This window comes from Triturus cristatus, chromosome 5_2, assembly GCF_964204655.1.
Source record: "Triturus cristatus chromosome 5_2, aTriCri1.1, whole genome shotgun sequence".
NCBI classification, from domain to species: domain Eukaryota; kingdom Metazoa; phylum Chordata; class Amphibia; order Caudata; family Salamandridae; genus Triturus; species Triturus cristatus.
In genome coordinates this window covers 995,496,818-995,513,541 of record NC_140588.1, presented here as the reverse complement: position 1 = coordinate 995,513,541, position 16,724 = coordinate 995,496,818, and the positions used below count along the sequence as shown (strand labels likewise).

The following is a 16,724-nucleotide window of genomic DNA, read 5'->3' as shown; positions in this document are numbered from 1 at the left end:
ATAATCCCTTAAACTGACCTATAGAAACCATAACTCTGCTACCATGAAAACTGATGCAGCTATAACAAAACCTTTACAAATGACACAATCCAGAAAAACCCTTACACCACTTGTTCATCGGTGAGGCCCATAACACCGAAACAAACATTCACTCAGTTTTCTGGATCAGTGATAAACTGACGAGCTGCAAGACAGATGGGGTACCTTGTTACTATTTTTACCTAAATAATAACTATATGCATTATATACATTTGACTCTGGAATTGTTGGTTCTAAACATCAAGGTACTCCGCTATTTGGGTCGATAGCCCAGCTAGTAGGAATCAATTGATGGTGATTAAGTCCAGCTCAATCACAATTAAAACCTTTAACATTTATAGATCATAACCTTAATTCTAATAACCACAGACTCAGTTTGAGTTTGCATGAAATTGTATCTAGATTCATTGAATAAATTGAATAAGTAAAGGTTTATTAGACAACATTCTAATCATTAATTTCATAAGCATTCAAGTAAAGATTGGAATAGAAATGGAAAATACTCATTACCCTTAGCCTTGGGGCGATGACGAGAATGGTTCACCAGAACATGAACCGCAGGTCACAGGATAGGTTCCCAAACTGACCGACTGTCCCTCTAACCTCCTCAGACGTATTCCCTCCCAGGATAGAATCCGGCGACGGTCTTGTTCCTTTTCCCCATCAATGTTCGAAGTTCAAAATGGTCAAAGTCTTTTCAGCATCAGGAAGAAAAATCGTCTCAAAAGACAGAGCGTTGTGTTGAATAGATCGATGTAGAATAAGCAAATGCGACCACGTCATTTTAAGCACAACTCTTTTATACCCTTTCACTAACTAGCTATACCCAAGAATAGAAACCTTTTTTAGGGGCTACATTCATTCTGATTGGTCCATTGGAGGGGTGGTGATGGTAACCTCATTGTCCTCCTTGCCTAAACCGGTTCTGTAAATAATACATTCATGCACAGCTCTCGTGACTTATCAAGTCCCAATATTTTACCTTTGTTAATGTATTTGCAACAATTTCCATCAGTTATGAATTGGATCATCTTCGGCAGTTCGAGTCTCTCATCCGTTCCCAAGCATTCATGCAGGGATTTTTGGCACAACCCTTGTCTTAGGTCACTCTGTCCTTGACATCTCTCACTCCGGGCATGGACCACGCACTCGTGACTGGAACTTCCATTCTGCTCATGCGCGGGGGCCAGCTTTATTGCACATAATCACATCTCTCTGCAGCGGCCATTTTCCCAGCGAGGCCTAGCAGGCCTGAACGGAACTAATATGAAAACAACATAGCAGAAATTAGACATAGAAAATAACCCATTCTGTTTACCACCCACCAATCTAATGGCCCGTGTTAGGTGTTACCTAGCATAAGCGACATTTAAAGCCATATTACTTACCATCTGCATTCTTTGCCACAATATATTTTACTACAAATAAAATACATGCAATTTACTTCTATATTCTACACAAATCATAAACCTATGTTAATTTAATTTCACTTTTGTAAATAAATTAGATTTTAGCAAATTCCAGTTAGTTTCCCGCGTGTAGTGTCTAATTAAAGGGGCATTTATTGATTACTTCATGCATTCAAACAGTTAGGGGTCTATTATGATGTAGGGTGTATCGCCACCGCCATGCAGGCGGTGGCGATCCACCCTACATCATTCCCCGCCCGCCACCCATTTCCCCCCCGGCATATTAGTATGGCGGGGGGACCCCGGCCGACGGAAAGACCGTCCGCCGGTTTTCCGCCGGTCACACAGGTGACCGGGCGGAAAAGGGGGCTAGACACCGCCATTCACATTAGGATGGCAGCGGGAAGCAGCATTCCTAGGCATGCGGTTGCCTTCGTTGGGTACCTGTTGCGGGCCCCCAGGATGTTGGGTGGATGAGGGGCACATGGGGGGTACCTATGGTACCCCCCAGCATTTGCATGGACGACGTGGCAGCCACCGTGCGGTGCCTGCCATGTTGTGCATGCAAATTAACCCTGGGCGTAGTTTGCGAAGTAGCACTTTGCGAAGCTACGCAAAGTGCACTTCGCACTACGCGAGCTATGCGTAGCACTTCGCGAACTGCGTAGTACCGTGTTCGCACTGTGCCAGATGTCGTTTTCAATGATTGCACAGTGCGGACAAGCAACCGGCACTGTGCAATCATTGAAAATGGCATCTTGCACAGTGCGAGCTGTAGTTTTCTGCTGCTCGAGTAGATTTTTACTCGAGCGGCAGCTTTCTCAACGCGAACTGGTAGTTTCTCATCGCGAGCGGTCGCTAGCATACGCGACCACTCGCAATGAGAAACCTGACCTCCTCGCGTTGGGAATCTCGCCGGGAGGTTTATTTTCCATGCTCGCGATCGCCAACTTGATGTTGCTGATCACGAACAAGGAAAAAGTCTCGCCGGGATGTCATTTTGCTTGCTCGCGGTCGCCAACTTGACGTTGAGGACCGCGAGCAAGCTAAAACTTACCGCAGCACTACGCAACACTACGCTACGCGTGTTCGCACTGTGCTACGTGCAAATCGCATAGTGCGAAGTAGCGCGAACTTCGCAAACTATGCAAGCGTAGCGTAGTGCTTTGCCCAGGCTTAATGCAAATGCACAAAAGCCTTTTGTGTATTGTGGCGGGAGCTGCTGACAGCACTGCCCGCCGCAATACAAAAAATGTGGGACGCGCCCGACAGTGTGGCAGACCTATCCTAATTGCCCATGCGGGACGGCCGCATCATTAGCGGGCGGTCCCATTTCCAAGGGCGATGACGGACGGACAAAGTCCACCTGCCATAATAAAAGACCCCTTAGTATTTTAAGGTTATGAGGTCATTAAAAGCCTGACGCTGATCCCTCCTCCCCCTCCAACTACCGTCCCATTTCCCTACTGCCTTATCTAGCAAAAATTTTGGAAACTCACGTCACAACCACCTTAAGTACTCATGTTGAAACCAATCACTGTCTTTCCCCCCGTCAAGCAGGCTTTCGCCCATTGCACTCCACTGAGAAAGTGGTGATCTCGGTTATGGACGTGCTACGTGAAGGCATTGACACCAACCTTCCGCAAGCCTTGATTTTATTAGATCTGTCCGCCGCCTTTGACACGGTGGATCATTCCATTCTTCTTAGCCGTGTCAGGGCGGCGGGCATAGAAGGCTCTGCCTTCTCGTGGATTGAGTCCTTCCTCACAGGGAGGGCCCAAGCCGTCCATTTGGCCAACTTCACTGCTGACCCTCGCAAAGTGGAGTGCGGAGTTCCCCAAGGCTCATCACTTTCCCCACTTTTATTTAATTTGTACATTTACCCCCTCATTTTTTCGTTACAGCAGATGGAGGTCACGGTGTTTAACTACGCTGATGATCTCCAGCTAATCTTTAATCTCTCCAACTCCCCCTCATCTGCCTCCAATGTTCAGACCGTAATGACCTTCATTCAAGACTGGATGAACTGCAACCACCTCAAACTCAATCCGGACAAGACTGAGTTAGTCCTGACCGGAGGTGGTTGCAGTCCATGGACCTCTGCTCACTGGCCCTTGTCACTTGGTGCTCCCCCTCTTCCTGTCTCTAAGGTCAAAACTCTTGGGATTTTTCTTAACACACAACTTTCTATTCACTCACAGGTGGGTTCAGTGGTCTCTGCTTGTTTCTTTTCTTTAAGATTAATTAGGAAAGTATCCCGTTTTTTCTCCCTTCCTGCTTTAAAAATCATTGTGCTGGCCATGGTACTGTCGAGAGTTGACTATGGTAACCTCATTTACAATGGAGCTCCAGCATATGCGGTCCATCGTTTGCAGCTCATTCAGAATCAAGCGGCTCGCTTGATTTATGGCCTACCCAAATACCATTGTGCCACTCCCCTGCTTAAAGCTTTGCATTGGCTCCCGGTGAGGGAGCGTGCCCTTTTTAAGCTGGGTTGCCTTACCTTTCAGGCTAGAGCAGGTACAGCCCCTGAATTCATTTGCGCCGCCATAAAACCGTACCTCCCAGGCCGTGAACTTCGCTCTGCCCATAGGGCCTTTCTCAACATTCCTCGCTTTAAGAAAAAGAAATCTGGTGGAGCGAAATTTGCTGTTCTGGCTCCGTTTTTTTGGAATTCTCTCCCTCCTGCTCTCCGATCTTCTCCGTCATACACACAGTTTCGGAAAGACCTTAAAACCCTGTTATTTGAGCAAGCTTACACTGTTTAGCCCTTCCGCCGACCGCTACTGCATCACTTAAAGCGCCATGAAACCGCATGGTAAACGTGCGCTCAATAAATGTTTTTAAATTCAAAAATTTTAAATTCAAATTTAACTTCGAAGAGGGTACAAACAATTTTGTATTTCCCCTGCTCCATCATATGCAATTATTTTTTATGAGCATAAATGATTGATCAATAGAACCCAATGTCAGAAGGGAACATTTCTGTTCAATTTACATTTACATAGTGCCTTATGTGTTTTATGTTATAAATGGCTAAATGTTCTAAGAAAGTAAAGCAAACCAATTCTAAAATGAACTTTCTAATTTGATGCTCGTTACTTTTTTTAACTTTTAATTTGGAGGGACCAATCCTCTTCAGATTGTTTCTGCCACATCCCTCTCTCTGAATTACAACTGCTGATGGACATTGTATTGTCTGTCTTTTGTCAAGAGATACCCTGATATTTGTCTGTGGATACCGGTGGGGTGAGACAGCAGCAGCCTTTATCCCTTCTGCTCTCTCCCCAGACTCTTTAAGTAGCCCATTTAATTGCCACCCTTTTTGCAGTTGAAACAGCGAGTGCAACAATTAGGACCACTGCCTGCTCTTAAAAAATGTTGGCGCCCACATCCACAGATGGGGGACCCCTTCCCATTTGCAAATGGGTTACAAAATGTGAATGTTTTGCAACCACATTCCCTGTCGCCAACCATTCATACATACCAGTGCTATTCGGTATTAGTAAGAGACGCTCTAAACACACCCCTTCCTAATACCGTATCGTAAAAGCAAAATGCAATTCAGTAACAAGTTACATAGTCACATTTTGCCTTCTGTACATGGCAAAAGGCATTTTGGTAAAATACTTCGTACAGCTGGCCCCATGAGCAGCAAAGATGTGCATTAGCATAGTCAACATTTTTTTTTTCTGACTGAAAATAATTTTCCTATTGACAAACATCTTCCTCCATACACCCATGAAAAGTGAGAGTGATGTATACTCCTTTATACTCTAAAAAACTACTTTTAATTATATGTGTTTTTATGGAGTAGTGTTCGCCATACAAGATGTTTGTGAGTCTTACTAAGGGACTGATTTAGATCTCAGCGGACGGTTTACTCCATAATAACGGTGACGCATAACGCATCCACCACAATATGAATCACATTATATTCTATGGGATTTATATTTCGTCGGACAAGATATCCATCACCTTTGTGACGGAGTTACCCGTCTGCCAAGATCTAAATCAGGCCCTAAGGTCTGGCTTTACAGATGTTCCCGATATTTGCACTGACTTGCCCCATTGTCTTCCCACCCTTATCCGTCAGCATACAGCAGCACAAAAAACACCATGTTTACTCAGGTTCCGAAGCCAGAATTGGGATGAAGTAGTGAAAAACTGGAGCAAAGTACGAGATCCATCCCCAGATGTATCTGGAATCTGGAAGTGGAAAGTTCAACAAATTCAGATCCTCTGAAGCACGATTTGAGCTTTGCATCACAATTTCAACTATATGTCCATCTAAAACAAAAGAGGAGGACAACACTTGCTTTTTAGCCATGTTCGCCTAACCCTGGTGCCAAAGGTGCGTGTAACATGTTCTTTTGATTTAGAGTGATGTATAATATAATATTCAATGTGAGTGTGCTGTTGGAGTAGAAATGCTTAACCAGCTACATGTGATTGGGACTGTGCTGTTTTCAAAAGTGTGTGGCAGAAAATAGAACTTGAACAAGGAGTTGATGGTTGCCTTCGGGGATATTTTCCAAAAAAGAGTGCAAAATAGTATACACAGAATTGAAAGCAAAGTTGGATAGAGTCAATGAGTTAATAACCATAAGAAACAATTTTATTTATTTATTAATTATGTAAAGACTAGCTTGTAACAAATTGCCACTTGATAGCGCTGAGAAAAGATCGAGCAGCCCTCCTTTCGGAGTGTTAAATGTTTAGTCTTGATCTTTGGAGTACTGAAACTGGAGGTGAGTCCTCTGCTAAGATGGAGGAGCATTGCCCCACTGCTATTTGAGCAGTGCAAAAATAAAAATAAAATGAAACCAACAAGACATTATTATCATTTTATTTTTCTGTGCGGAACTGTAGCCATTGTGGGACGGGGCGAGGCTGAGCAAAGTGAGGAGTGGCTTGCACTCCTTAAGTGCATATGATTGTTTGGCCGACCCGAACATTCATGCGCACTTGCCATGTTCCCCACCTGGTTGGTGTGCACAGCCTGATGGAGAACATGCCGAGGCTCCCAGGCACTGTCTCAGCGGCCAAACAGGCCACTCAGACAAATCACGATGTGTCATGATTTGCTAGGAGTGTCTGCTTCCTGTGCTGCCAGTGCAGACAATAAGGACGAAGGAGAGGTGTGCAGCGGCAGCTGCGGGATGAAAAGGTAAGTTTTTTTTTTTAATCTAGTCCCCCTTTTCCCCACTACTTCTGTTTCGAGGCAGCCTCTAACGGTTAAACTAGAGGTGGGTGAGCCAACAGATTTACAGGGAGCGCCGAGCCAGAGCCGAGCCGAGGGTCTGGCTAGGATCTTAGAGCTCGTGCTCAAGACGAGCCCTCGAAATGTTTGCTATGTAAATCACACTACAAACATCACATAAAATATGACAGAGCTACTACAGAACTAAAGAAAGTGTATTACCTTAACATGTGAAGCATAGACATTAATAAATCACATTGTAGCACTTCACTGACAAGTTCTTATTAAAAGTGATAGTTTTAAAATATGAACCATTAGTGCACTGTTTGGCACATGCATCAATATTGGCTGTTGCGATTCCTTAATTGCTTTTTTAAGGAATCGCAATTAAGGAATCGCAAATGCCTATGCATGTAGAAATTGCTTGAAAAATAGCGATTTCTAAACATTCCTTAATTGCGACTCACAAATTGCGAGTCGCAATTCAGGAATACCTCCCCATTCATTCCTATGGGCCAAGAGGCCCATAGGAATCAATGGGAAGACATTCTCAATTTGCGATTCTCAATTAGAGAATCGCAAACTGAGAATGCAATTTCAAGGGTGCAAGGGTGTCAAAACGACACCCCGTTGCACCCCTGAAATCGATCTGTGCACAAATGTTGCGCACACACATGTCCAAAGGACATGTGTGTGTGTAACCTACGACTTTGAAAAATACACTTTAGTGCATTTTTCAAAGTTTTCGCTATTTACCATGTGGTATGATTCCACGGTAAATAACGGGCCCAAATAGTGAAATCGCTATTTTTAAAGGCATCTTGCATTGCAGTTAAAGAATCACAATTTTCGATTCCTTAAATGCAATCGCAATTTAAGAAATCACAAAATTTACGATTTCTTAAATTGCGAGTGGCAAGTTGTTTCATGCATCGCAAAAGCTATTTTTGCAATCGCAAACGGCCGAATTTTGCGAATCGCACCGTTTGCGATCGCAAAAAGCTTTGATGCATGTGCCTGTAAGAGGCAAGACAGTTGTCATGTTAACAGTTTACGTGACCCAGATTATTATAGAGCAACATCACAGTCTATTAAATACAGCACAATAGGTTTTTGTACAAATATGCTGAACTCACATAGTTGAAAGGGCAGGTATGTATAATGATGAAGAAAAAAGAGTTTTCATGAAATAAAATCTTTGGCTAAAATCACACAATGTGAGCATGGGACTCGCCTTTTATCCAGGTTTTCTGGTTTCACTATGTACAAATCAGCCAGGCTTTACTTTTACCTCTTTGTGCATTTTTCTGCAGTTTTTATATAGCAAGAACTCGACCCAAAGGTATTGAAGAGCTTTACTTGAGCATTAGTTACAGTACGCAAGGACACATTCATTGTTTATAGGCAGGGGGGATTAAGTGATTTGGCCAGAAACACAGGAAGCAAGTTGAGCCGACACCAAGACTCGAACGTGGTCGTCAGCTCTGGTTATAATGGCGCATCCTGGGTAGAGGGAGGCAGGCAGAAACCACATGAAAGCTCTGCTAGTTATGGGCTCGAGATTCCGACAGTACCTAGAGTTGAACCAGAGTCAGGCTTCAAGCTCGAGCCTGGCTTGAGTTTTCAGTGTCTTATCCACCTCTAAGTTAAACTGTGAACTGGGAAGCGGTGTTGTCTGCTCATCAAGGGGGTTGTCCTTCACAGTTAATGGGAGCTCTTCTTTCCAGATATTCATTGAATGCTGAGATTTGAGGTCAAGGTGTTTCAGAACTGAGCTCCTCCATCATGGATTGATTGCCCGCCTTGAGACATTTGGTAGCATCTAGCCTGGACAAGTAGATTTTCATTGCTGGACCTCAGGTAGAGGAGAGTGTAGCTTGATAACAATAATTTAAGATATTTAAGCCTGTTTTCCCCTGAGCTTGAGGACATTGCACAGAATTTGGAATGTTATTCTCTCTGTGACTGGCAGCCAGTGCAGTTCTTTGAGGGTCATTGTAAAGAGAGTTGATTCATTTAGATTCATCTTCATCTGCTTGGTTTTGCATCCTATGCGGTTTCAATCTTTCTTTTGCTGATCCTCTTCCATAAGCCACAATCAAGTACATCGGTCCATAAACCTTGCTTTTTAACTATTTTCAGACAAGAGTCAGCATAGCTCCAAACTCCTCTGGCCCAGCGAAGGGCAGGTTTTCAGGAGAGGTATCTCCTGGCTCTGAAGATTTATGTTTTTCACCAGTTCATTCAGAGATAGCTCTGGTTCATCCACTGGGAAATGTTTTTTCAGGCCGGTAGTAATGCAACTGCAAAGTTTATTGTGACGGCCCCCCAGGATGTGTAGGTTGAGGTTGTAGTGTACATTTGGAACTGTTGATAATACTGTGAGATCAAGAGGGTCAACATTCTCATACATATATTGAATAGCACTTAAATGAAGGGGATCCTTTTGGAACCCCAAATATGATGAGGTTCACCATGTGTGATGAGGAGCCAAGTCTGACATGTTGGCTGTGGTTGGAGAGGAAGGAGTGGCACCACGAGATAGCTGTTCCAGGAACCACAGTCCATTCCTCGAAGCCCTCCAATAAGGTTTTGTGGTCCATGGCATCTTAGGTCATGGACAGGTCAATATGCATTAACGATTCGGATGAGCCCAAGTCCAAAGATGATAGCAGATTTTCCCCATTGTCAGCAGTCTTAGTTTCTGTCTATCTCCTCAGTCTGTTATGTTATGTTAGGAGCTTTTATATGGCGCACAGCTGCCCCAGCTAAGGGGCGTCCTGGCGCATGACCGGTAAAACACAACTAACACTGAAATTGGAAGTAAAAGAGGGGTCCGCAAAAAAGAGGGAACAAAGTTTAAAACAAGAGGGTTTTTATAGCTTTCCGAAACAGAAGAAGGTCTTCTATCGCGCGAATCTCAAACGGAAGCGAGTTCCAGAGCACTGCTGCTTTTACCCGAAAAGCTCGACCGCCAACTCGACTGAGCTTAAACCTCGGAACTACAGCAAGCGCTTGGCCCATTGATCTTAAAGAACGGGTCGGAATGTAGCAGGTCAAAAGACTCGAAAGGATCTGGGGAGCTAATCCCCTCATAATCTTGAAAGCCAGGCATAAGACTTTAAAATGAATTCTAGCCTTAACCGGCAGCCAGTGTAACGATCGGAGAGTACTTGAAACAGAGCAAGACCTAGGCAAACCAACTACGGCTCTAGCTGCAGCATTTTGAACACGCTGAAGGCAGATGATTTCTGCCTGGTTTGTCCCTATCAGGAGCACGCTGGCATAGTCCAGACGAGATATGACTGTTGCCTGAACCACCAGCTGCCTGGTAGGGGGGTCAAAAAACTTCAGGATAGGTCTTAGGCCCCGAAGGACCCCAAAACAGCAAGCTGCAGTTTTCTTGGTGTGCCCAACAAAGCTCAGAGAGGAGTCCATCCACACTCCCAAATTTCTCAACTCCGTAACCGGAGTTGGAGACGGGCCAAGTTCCGGAGGCCACCATCTATCCCCCCAGAGTTCCTTACCCCTCCCCACCACCATAACCTCAGTCTTCTTAGCGTTGAGCTGGAGAGAGTTGGCATTCAACCAGCTTGCCACCGCTCTCAGGCCATTCTGGAACCTAGGGGCATCCAATTCAGCATCCCCGCTGATAGTAACCGCCAGCTGAGTGTCGTCCGCATATGAGACCATATACATGCCCCACTGCTTGGCGACATCAGCCAGCGGTCTCACGTAGAGATTGAATAACGTGGGACTCAGTGAGGAACCCTGCGGCACCCCCAGGTCCAGGGGATGGAATTTGGACTGATACGGTGGTATAGCAACGCAGAAGGACCGGTCTTCAAGAAAGGAACGGAACCACTGTAGGGCTAACCCACCAATGCCAATCTCCTCCAGGCGATGTAGAAGGATGCGGTGAGAAACAGTATCGAAGGCGGCGCTCAGATCTAATAATACTAGCGCCGCCGTCTGTCCCCCATCCAGCACCGAGCGCAAATGTTCAACCATGGCGAGGAGGGCTGTCTCCGTGCTGTGCCCAGCCCGGAACCCATTCTGGGTAGCATCCAGAATGTTAGCACGGGTGAGATGGTCGGCGAGAGCCTGGTTGACGTGAGCCTCCACCAATTTTGCCGGCCAAGGAAGCAGAGAGATGGGCCGGTAGCTCTCCAACCTTAAAGGATCCAAAGATGGTTTCTTCAGGATAGGAGAGACTACTGCACGCTTCCATTTAGCTGGAACGATGCCCGTAGCCAGCGAGATGTTGATCAAAGAACAAATCGTGGAGTGACCCACAAAAGACTGATCCCTAAAAAGGGCAGATCTTACCGGGTCCAAAGGAGATCCAGATTTGACCTTCTGGGCCAGTTTATCAAAAACCTCAGGGAGGAGCAGAGAAAAACAATCCATAGTATGGGGAGCGGGAATAATATCCAAAGCCTCCGAGGGTGACCCCGTGCAACGAAAGGCCCGATAAATGCCCTGCACTTTCTCCAAGAAGAAAGATGCTAAAGCCTCACAATGAGAGATAGAAGCCATAGCCGGAGAGGAAATTCTTTTTGACAGAAGATCTTTAAGGGCCTTGAATATGGTTTTAGATGGGTTCTTGCTGTTGCGGAATTCCAGAGAGTAGAACGCCGCACGAGCTCTGCAGATGGCACGGTGATAAATCTTAATGGAGGCCAGATACACCGCTTTCTTAGCCGTATCATAAGACCTCCGCCATTCTCTCTCGGCCCGCCTACAATTCCCTTTCAAAGCACGTAAAGCGCTGTCGTACCAGGGATTCGACCTTCTGGGGCTCAATTTACTTATAGTAATTGGAATCAAAGAGTCAAGCGCCCTGGTAATCCACTGACAGAACCGGTCATAACCCGTTTCAGCGTCATCCAGGGGTCCTAGCGGATCGATAGCCAGAAGATGATGCAGGTCCTCTAACCTAAGTTTACTCCAATGCCTTCTAGGGACTGATCTGACCAGAGGAGTAGGAGGAATATCAGGCAAGGAGGCCCGAATATCCACTAGGAAATGATCAGTCCATCCTACGGGTGAGATGGAAGAGACTGTGGCTTCAGTTAGATTCGTAAAGAAGGGGTCCAGTATATGCCCCCCTATATGGGTGGATTGTGCTACTTTTTGAACCAACTGAAGGGCCTCGAGATCTGCTAGGAAAGTCAAGACAGCCGGGGAGCTCTGATTATCAAAGTGGAGATTAAGATCTCCCAGAATAGAAAAATTGGCACAACCAAATGCCAGGGAATTTACGGCGTCAGGGAAAGCTTCTCTAAACATAACATCGTTGCCTGGAGGTCGATATACCACCATCCCTGAAATCGAAAATTGTGGGCTGATCCTGATCTTAAAGGAGGCGCTTTCGCACCCAGCGATACTTAAGACATTCCAGCTGCAGGGGAAACTAGATTTAACAGCAAGGGCAATACCCCCTCCTCTAGTAGGTCGATTGAGAGTGAAGATTGAATATTCAGGGGGGAAGGCCAGATTAATAATAGCTGCATCGTCCTCCTGCAGCCAGGTTTCCGTGATGGCGAATACATCAGGGGTCTCATCCTGCAAGAGGTCCAAGATGTCTTGGTGGTGTTGCACCAAGGACCTCATATTCAGGCTGAATAATCGAAGAGCACGCACCGAACCTTTACTTCTGGCAATGAAAGATGAAGGCTTCTGACGGGTATGAGCCGGAGAGGCAAGAGCCCATCTTTTGCAGGCACACCAATATGGGCCGCTTAGAGGGTGGATATTTACCTGATCACATTTAGGAATGGCCAGTCCAATGGTCCGCAACGTCTCGTTGGTATATGCGATCATCGCGGCACAGGAACTGAAAGTGCAAATAGAGCAACCCGCTGCGCCCCGTGCGTCCTAAGCGCGGACGGGCGCAGACGGGCAGGACTCTGGCACGACTCCGGCTAAGCGACGGCGTCCCACTGCGCGATCCCGCTGCGCGGGAGAAAGCGACTTTAAGTAGGCGTCCCGCGAGGCTAACCGAGCGTAATCACGCTCAAAATGGCGCCCGACGGAGGAAGCAGTGCCCAAGCCAAGATGGCGCCCAACCCGAACAACCCCCGAGACCCGGACCCACCAAAACGGCGGTGAATTTGCTCAATTATATGCGGTGAGAGGGAGGGAGAATGCCTAACCGGATCCCAGTTAAAACCATGGAAAAATAAATAAAAACAAAAGAAAATACAGAACAGGAATATATTAAAATATTAAAGCGCTAGCAGCAACGCAAGCGTAGGTAAGCTGTGCAGGTACCTTGTCTGGCAGTCGGCGATAGAGAAATCGCCTTAAGTAGGCGTCCCGCGAGGCTAACCGAGCGTAATCACGCTCAAAATGGCGCCCGCCGGAGGAAGCAGTGCCCAAGCCAAGATGGCGCCCAACCCGAACAACCCCCGAGACCCGGACCCACCAAAACGGCGGTGAATTTGCTCAATTATATGCGGTGAGAGGGAGGGAGAATGCCTAACCGGATCCCAGTTAAAACCAGGGAAAAATAAATAGAAACAAAAGAAAATACAGAACAGGAATATATTAAACTATTAAAGCGCTAGCAGCAACGCAAGCGTAGGTAAGCTGTGCAGGTACATCGTCTGAAACCAGAATATCTTTTGGGCAGAATCAAGTTCAGATCTTAGAACCCTTGTAGTTGTCATTCACCTACCCTTCCATAATCCTGAAATTTAGAAGAGATTGCTGATGTGTCGGTTGTTTCAGGTGAATCTGGGTTGGTCGATGGTTTTGTCATCCACATAGTCTGCTGTACCCTGGACGGGCGATTCCTTCTAGAAGGGAGGCTTTTAACCTTATTTTTTAAATCTTATGCAGGCACAGATAAATGACAGTGAAGGTCTTGGATTGATTGAGGTGCCTTAAATTATTAGAAGCAAGTAGTCTTTATATTGTATCTGTAGCATTTTGTACAGAAACAAACTCACTTCAAGGAGATGCTGAACACACAATAGGAGCATTTTTCAGTAGCAGAGCATCTAGAACAAGTGTTGCTGCAGAATGCAACCGAGGCCAGACTACAGAAACCAGGAAGTGATGAGAAGAAATAGGGACATGCAATTGGGTGAGTAGTAGGGAGCACAGCACACTTGGTATATCAATGTTTTGTTATTTCAATACTCACACATACATTTACAAACACAAAGACATTTCAAAATTGAATGCTCTGCTATGGACGTACTACTGAATATCAATGCCAACAATATTGTGGTACAAGAATATCAAGGACAGAATATCGAGAGCCAAAATATCAAAAGCTACGTGGATATAGGAAAATCTAGATTTACTATTCCTAACTTCACATCTATGTACCTTGAAGACATATGTACCACGGAGGTATGAATATGTGGAGTTAGGTATAGAAAATCTAGATTTACCTACCTGTTGATATTTTATTTTGATTTTTTGTCCCTGATATTCTGTCTCTCTGATATTGTAGGTTTGATATTCAGGGTGCACATTGCTACTATCAATCCTTGTTCGCCCTGGGCACAAATAGTGTTCTTAGACAGGTTACATAGCTATGCTGAGCCTCTCATCTGATTCCGTAATGGAACTCGGGAACTCTGGCATTGGCTATGTTCACCATCACACAATATGCTGTTTTTCACAATAACCTTTTCTTTTTCTCCATGACCCTACTAGCTTTAGGAAACTTGTTGTTTATTGTTGGTTGTATGCTTTGTGCTGTACAGCGCTCTTATACCCTCGAACCATGATCGTGCTTTATAAAACTACATGACAGGCGATGTGACACCGTGTGGAGTTGGCGCTCACTCTTTACGGATGTGTCAAAACCAAGTCTATCTGGGCATGGTGCACCAAGGGAGGGGGAACTACCTGATTCCCTTCAAAACGATCCAAAGAGATCTGTCAAAATCAACAAGTTGCCCGAGCACACACAAAAGAAAGTATAACAGCCCATTGCAATCATATCATGGCACACAAATCCAAATCCATTTATATTCTACGCCTTTATTTTCTTCTGTTTGGTTGTCCAGCCAACACGTGTTTCGTCGTCTGGGCCAATCACCCACAACTTCCTCAGGGCTGTATTGCTATGTCAAAAAGTTCTGAACCTCTGTACCGGTTGTACTTCCGTCCCGGCCAGTAAAGTAGTAGAAATCAGAATACAAGTTCTACGAAAGTTTCCGATGCTGCCAAACAATTTTGTCTCCACATAGCAATAGGCCCCAAATGCGGTAAATCTCAAAACATGAACCTAGCACTGTGTATCTATAAATACTCACGATCTGAAACAGAGACCGATCTGCGTCTCGTATTCAGTAATAAGCAAAGAAAGGGCACTGAGTATCGCCCAAACAATGTAACCCTCTTATACGGACGCCTGTCCGCGTCCCGTCGGCTCAGTATCTCACACGGTGGGAGATCAAATTAGAATCAATATATATGTTTACAAAAATATTTTCTAATGGCAAGACTTCATATTTACCTGGATTCAGTTTATAACCTGAAACAGTAGCGAATGAGTTAACTTCAGTGAGAAAAGTGGGGAGGGAGGATTCAGGGTTTGAAATAAGCAAAAGAAAATCATCAGCGTAAAATGACAGTTTTAGTTGTATATCTCCATAAGGAAATCCTTGTATTTCTATATTTTGGTGGATTTTTGTGAAAAAAGGTTCAAGGGCTAGGATAAGTAAAAGACGAGAAATTGACATCCTTGTCTAACACCTCTGTGTAATTGAATGGAAGCCAATGAAGATTTGTTAATAAAGGAGATGCTTTGGGAGCTGAGTATAACAATCATATTAATTGTACACTCTAAGGGCCAAATCCAACCCATTTAGGAGAAGCAAACATAAAATTCCTGGTTCAGTATATCAAATGCTTTTTCAACATTAAGGGGCTGATTACGATGCTGTCCGGAGAAGCTCCGAACGGGATTCGGATTCGGCGAATCCAATTCGGAACCTATGTTTCCGATTGAATCGGACACATTTCCCAGCAACTGATTACAATACAAGGAAACCGTTCGGGTTGTTCGAATCGGTTCCGAACGTCATTTGGACATCCTGAGTCATTCGGAGCCGAATCATACAGCTCTTCCGAACGAGCGATTACAAAGACCAATTCGGGCAGCCGTTCCGATTCGGTCTACCTGACACAAAACGGCTATCATAATCTGATTTCACCCTGAAGTCTCCAGTTTGAGCCTGTGGGTGTACCCTAGGGACCACCCTGTTAAAGCATGCATTGTGTGGCAGGCACCATGGGGTGCCCGCCACAGGGTGCAAGCTTTTCCCCAACCACTCTTTTTTTCAATGGGAGCCTGTGTATTCTCGTTCAGAACAAAGGCTCCCTTTTAAGTCAATGCAAGTCTGACTGAACAATGTTGGGAAGCATCATAATCGATCCGTCGGACTCACAGAACCCGATTCGGTCGGAAATGATTCAGAAACCGATTCGGTCTGAAGAGTTTCCAAATAACATTGTTATCGGCCCCTAAGTGTATTAGCAGCTAAAGGGAGCTTAAAAACATATGTGTTGCTCAAAACATTAAAAAATAATCTGGTCTTATCTGAAGACAAATGTCCTTTGACAGAACCAGATTGCTCTTAACCACTTAGTTTCAATAGGAGGAGCTCTAATCCTAGAGCAATAATTTTTGCAAAAATCTTATAATCAGTGTTCACTAAGGAAATAGGTCGGCAATTTTTACAGTGTCTTTCGATTTTGACCATCTTTAGAAATGAAACAGATAAGACTATCCTTGAGAGTGCCTTTAGAAGCTTAGCAATTAGAAAAGTAGGTAAAATGTTCCAAATATTTTGCCAATAAAAGAGTTGAAAATTATACATAAAATTGTGCTTTATCTTTTTTAATCAAGTGAAGTGTCCTTTGGATTTCGTCTAATTAAATTTCTTTTTCTACGTATTGGAAATCCATATGCGGGAATTCTTTTGTAATTGAAGAGAGGTATTTGGAATTGCTTTCACATTTCTAACAAACAACAGTAGTTTCAGTTAGTTCTGAATCAATGCACATTATTGGAGGTGTAAAGGCTTTCATTTTTTATATGTCCT

At 44.7% G+C, this 16,724-nt stretch overlaps 1 long non-coding RNA gene across 1 annotated transcript in view; it reads right to left on the bottom strand.

Moving 5' to 3' along the window:
- Nucleotides 1-1,224: 1,224 nt before the first annotated feature.
- LOC146829556 (uncharacterized) overlaps nt 1,225-16,724 on the bottom strand; it is a 29,865-nt gene continuing 14,365 nt past the window's right edge. The window contains exon 3 of the long non-coding RNA XR_014962007.1: nt 1,225-1,300. This is a non-coding gene — a long non-coding RNA (uncharacterized LOC146829556). The remainder of the gene's footprint in view (nt 1,301-16,724) is intronic.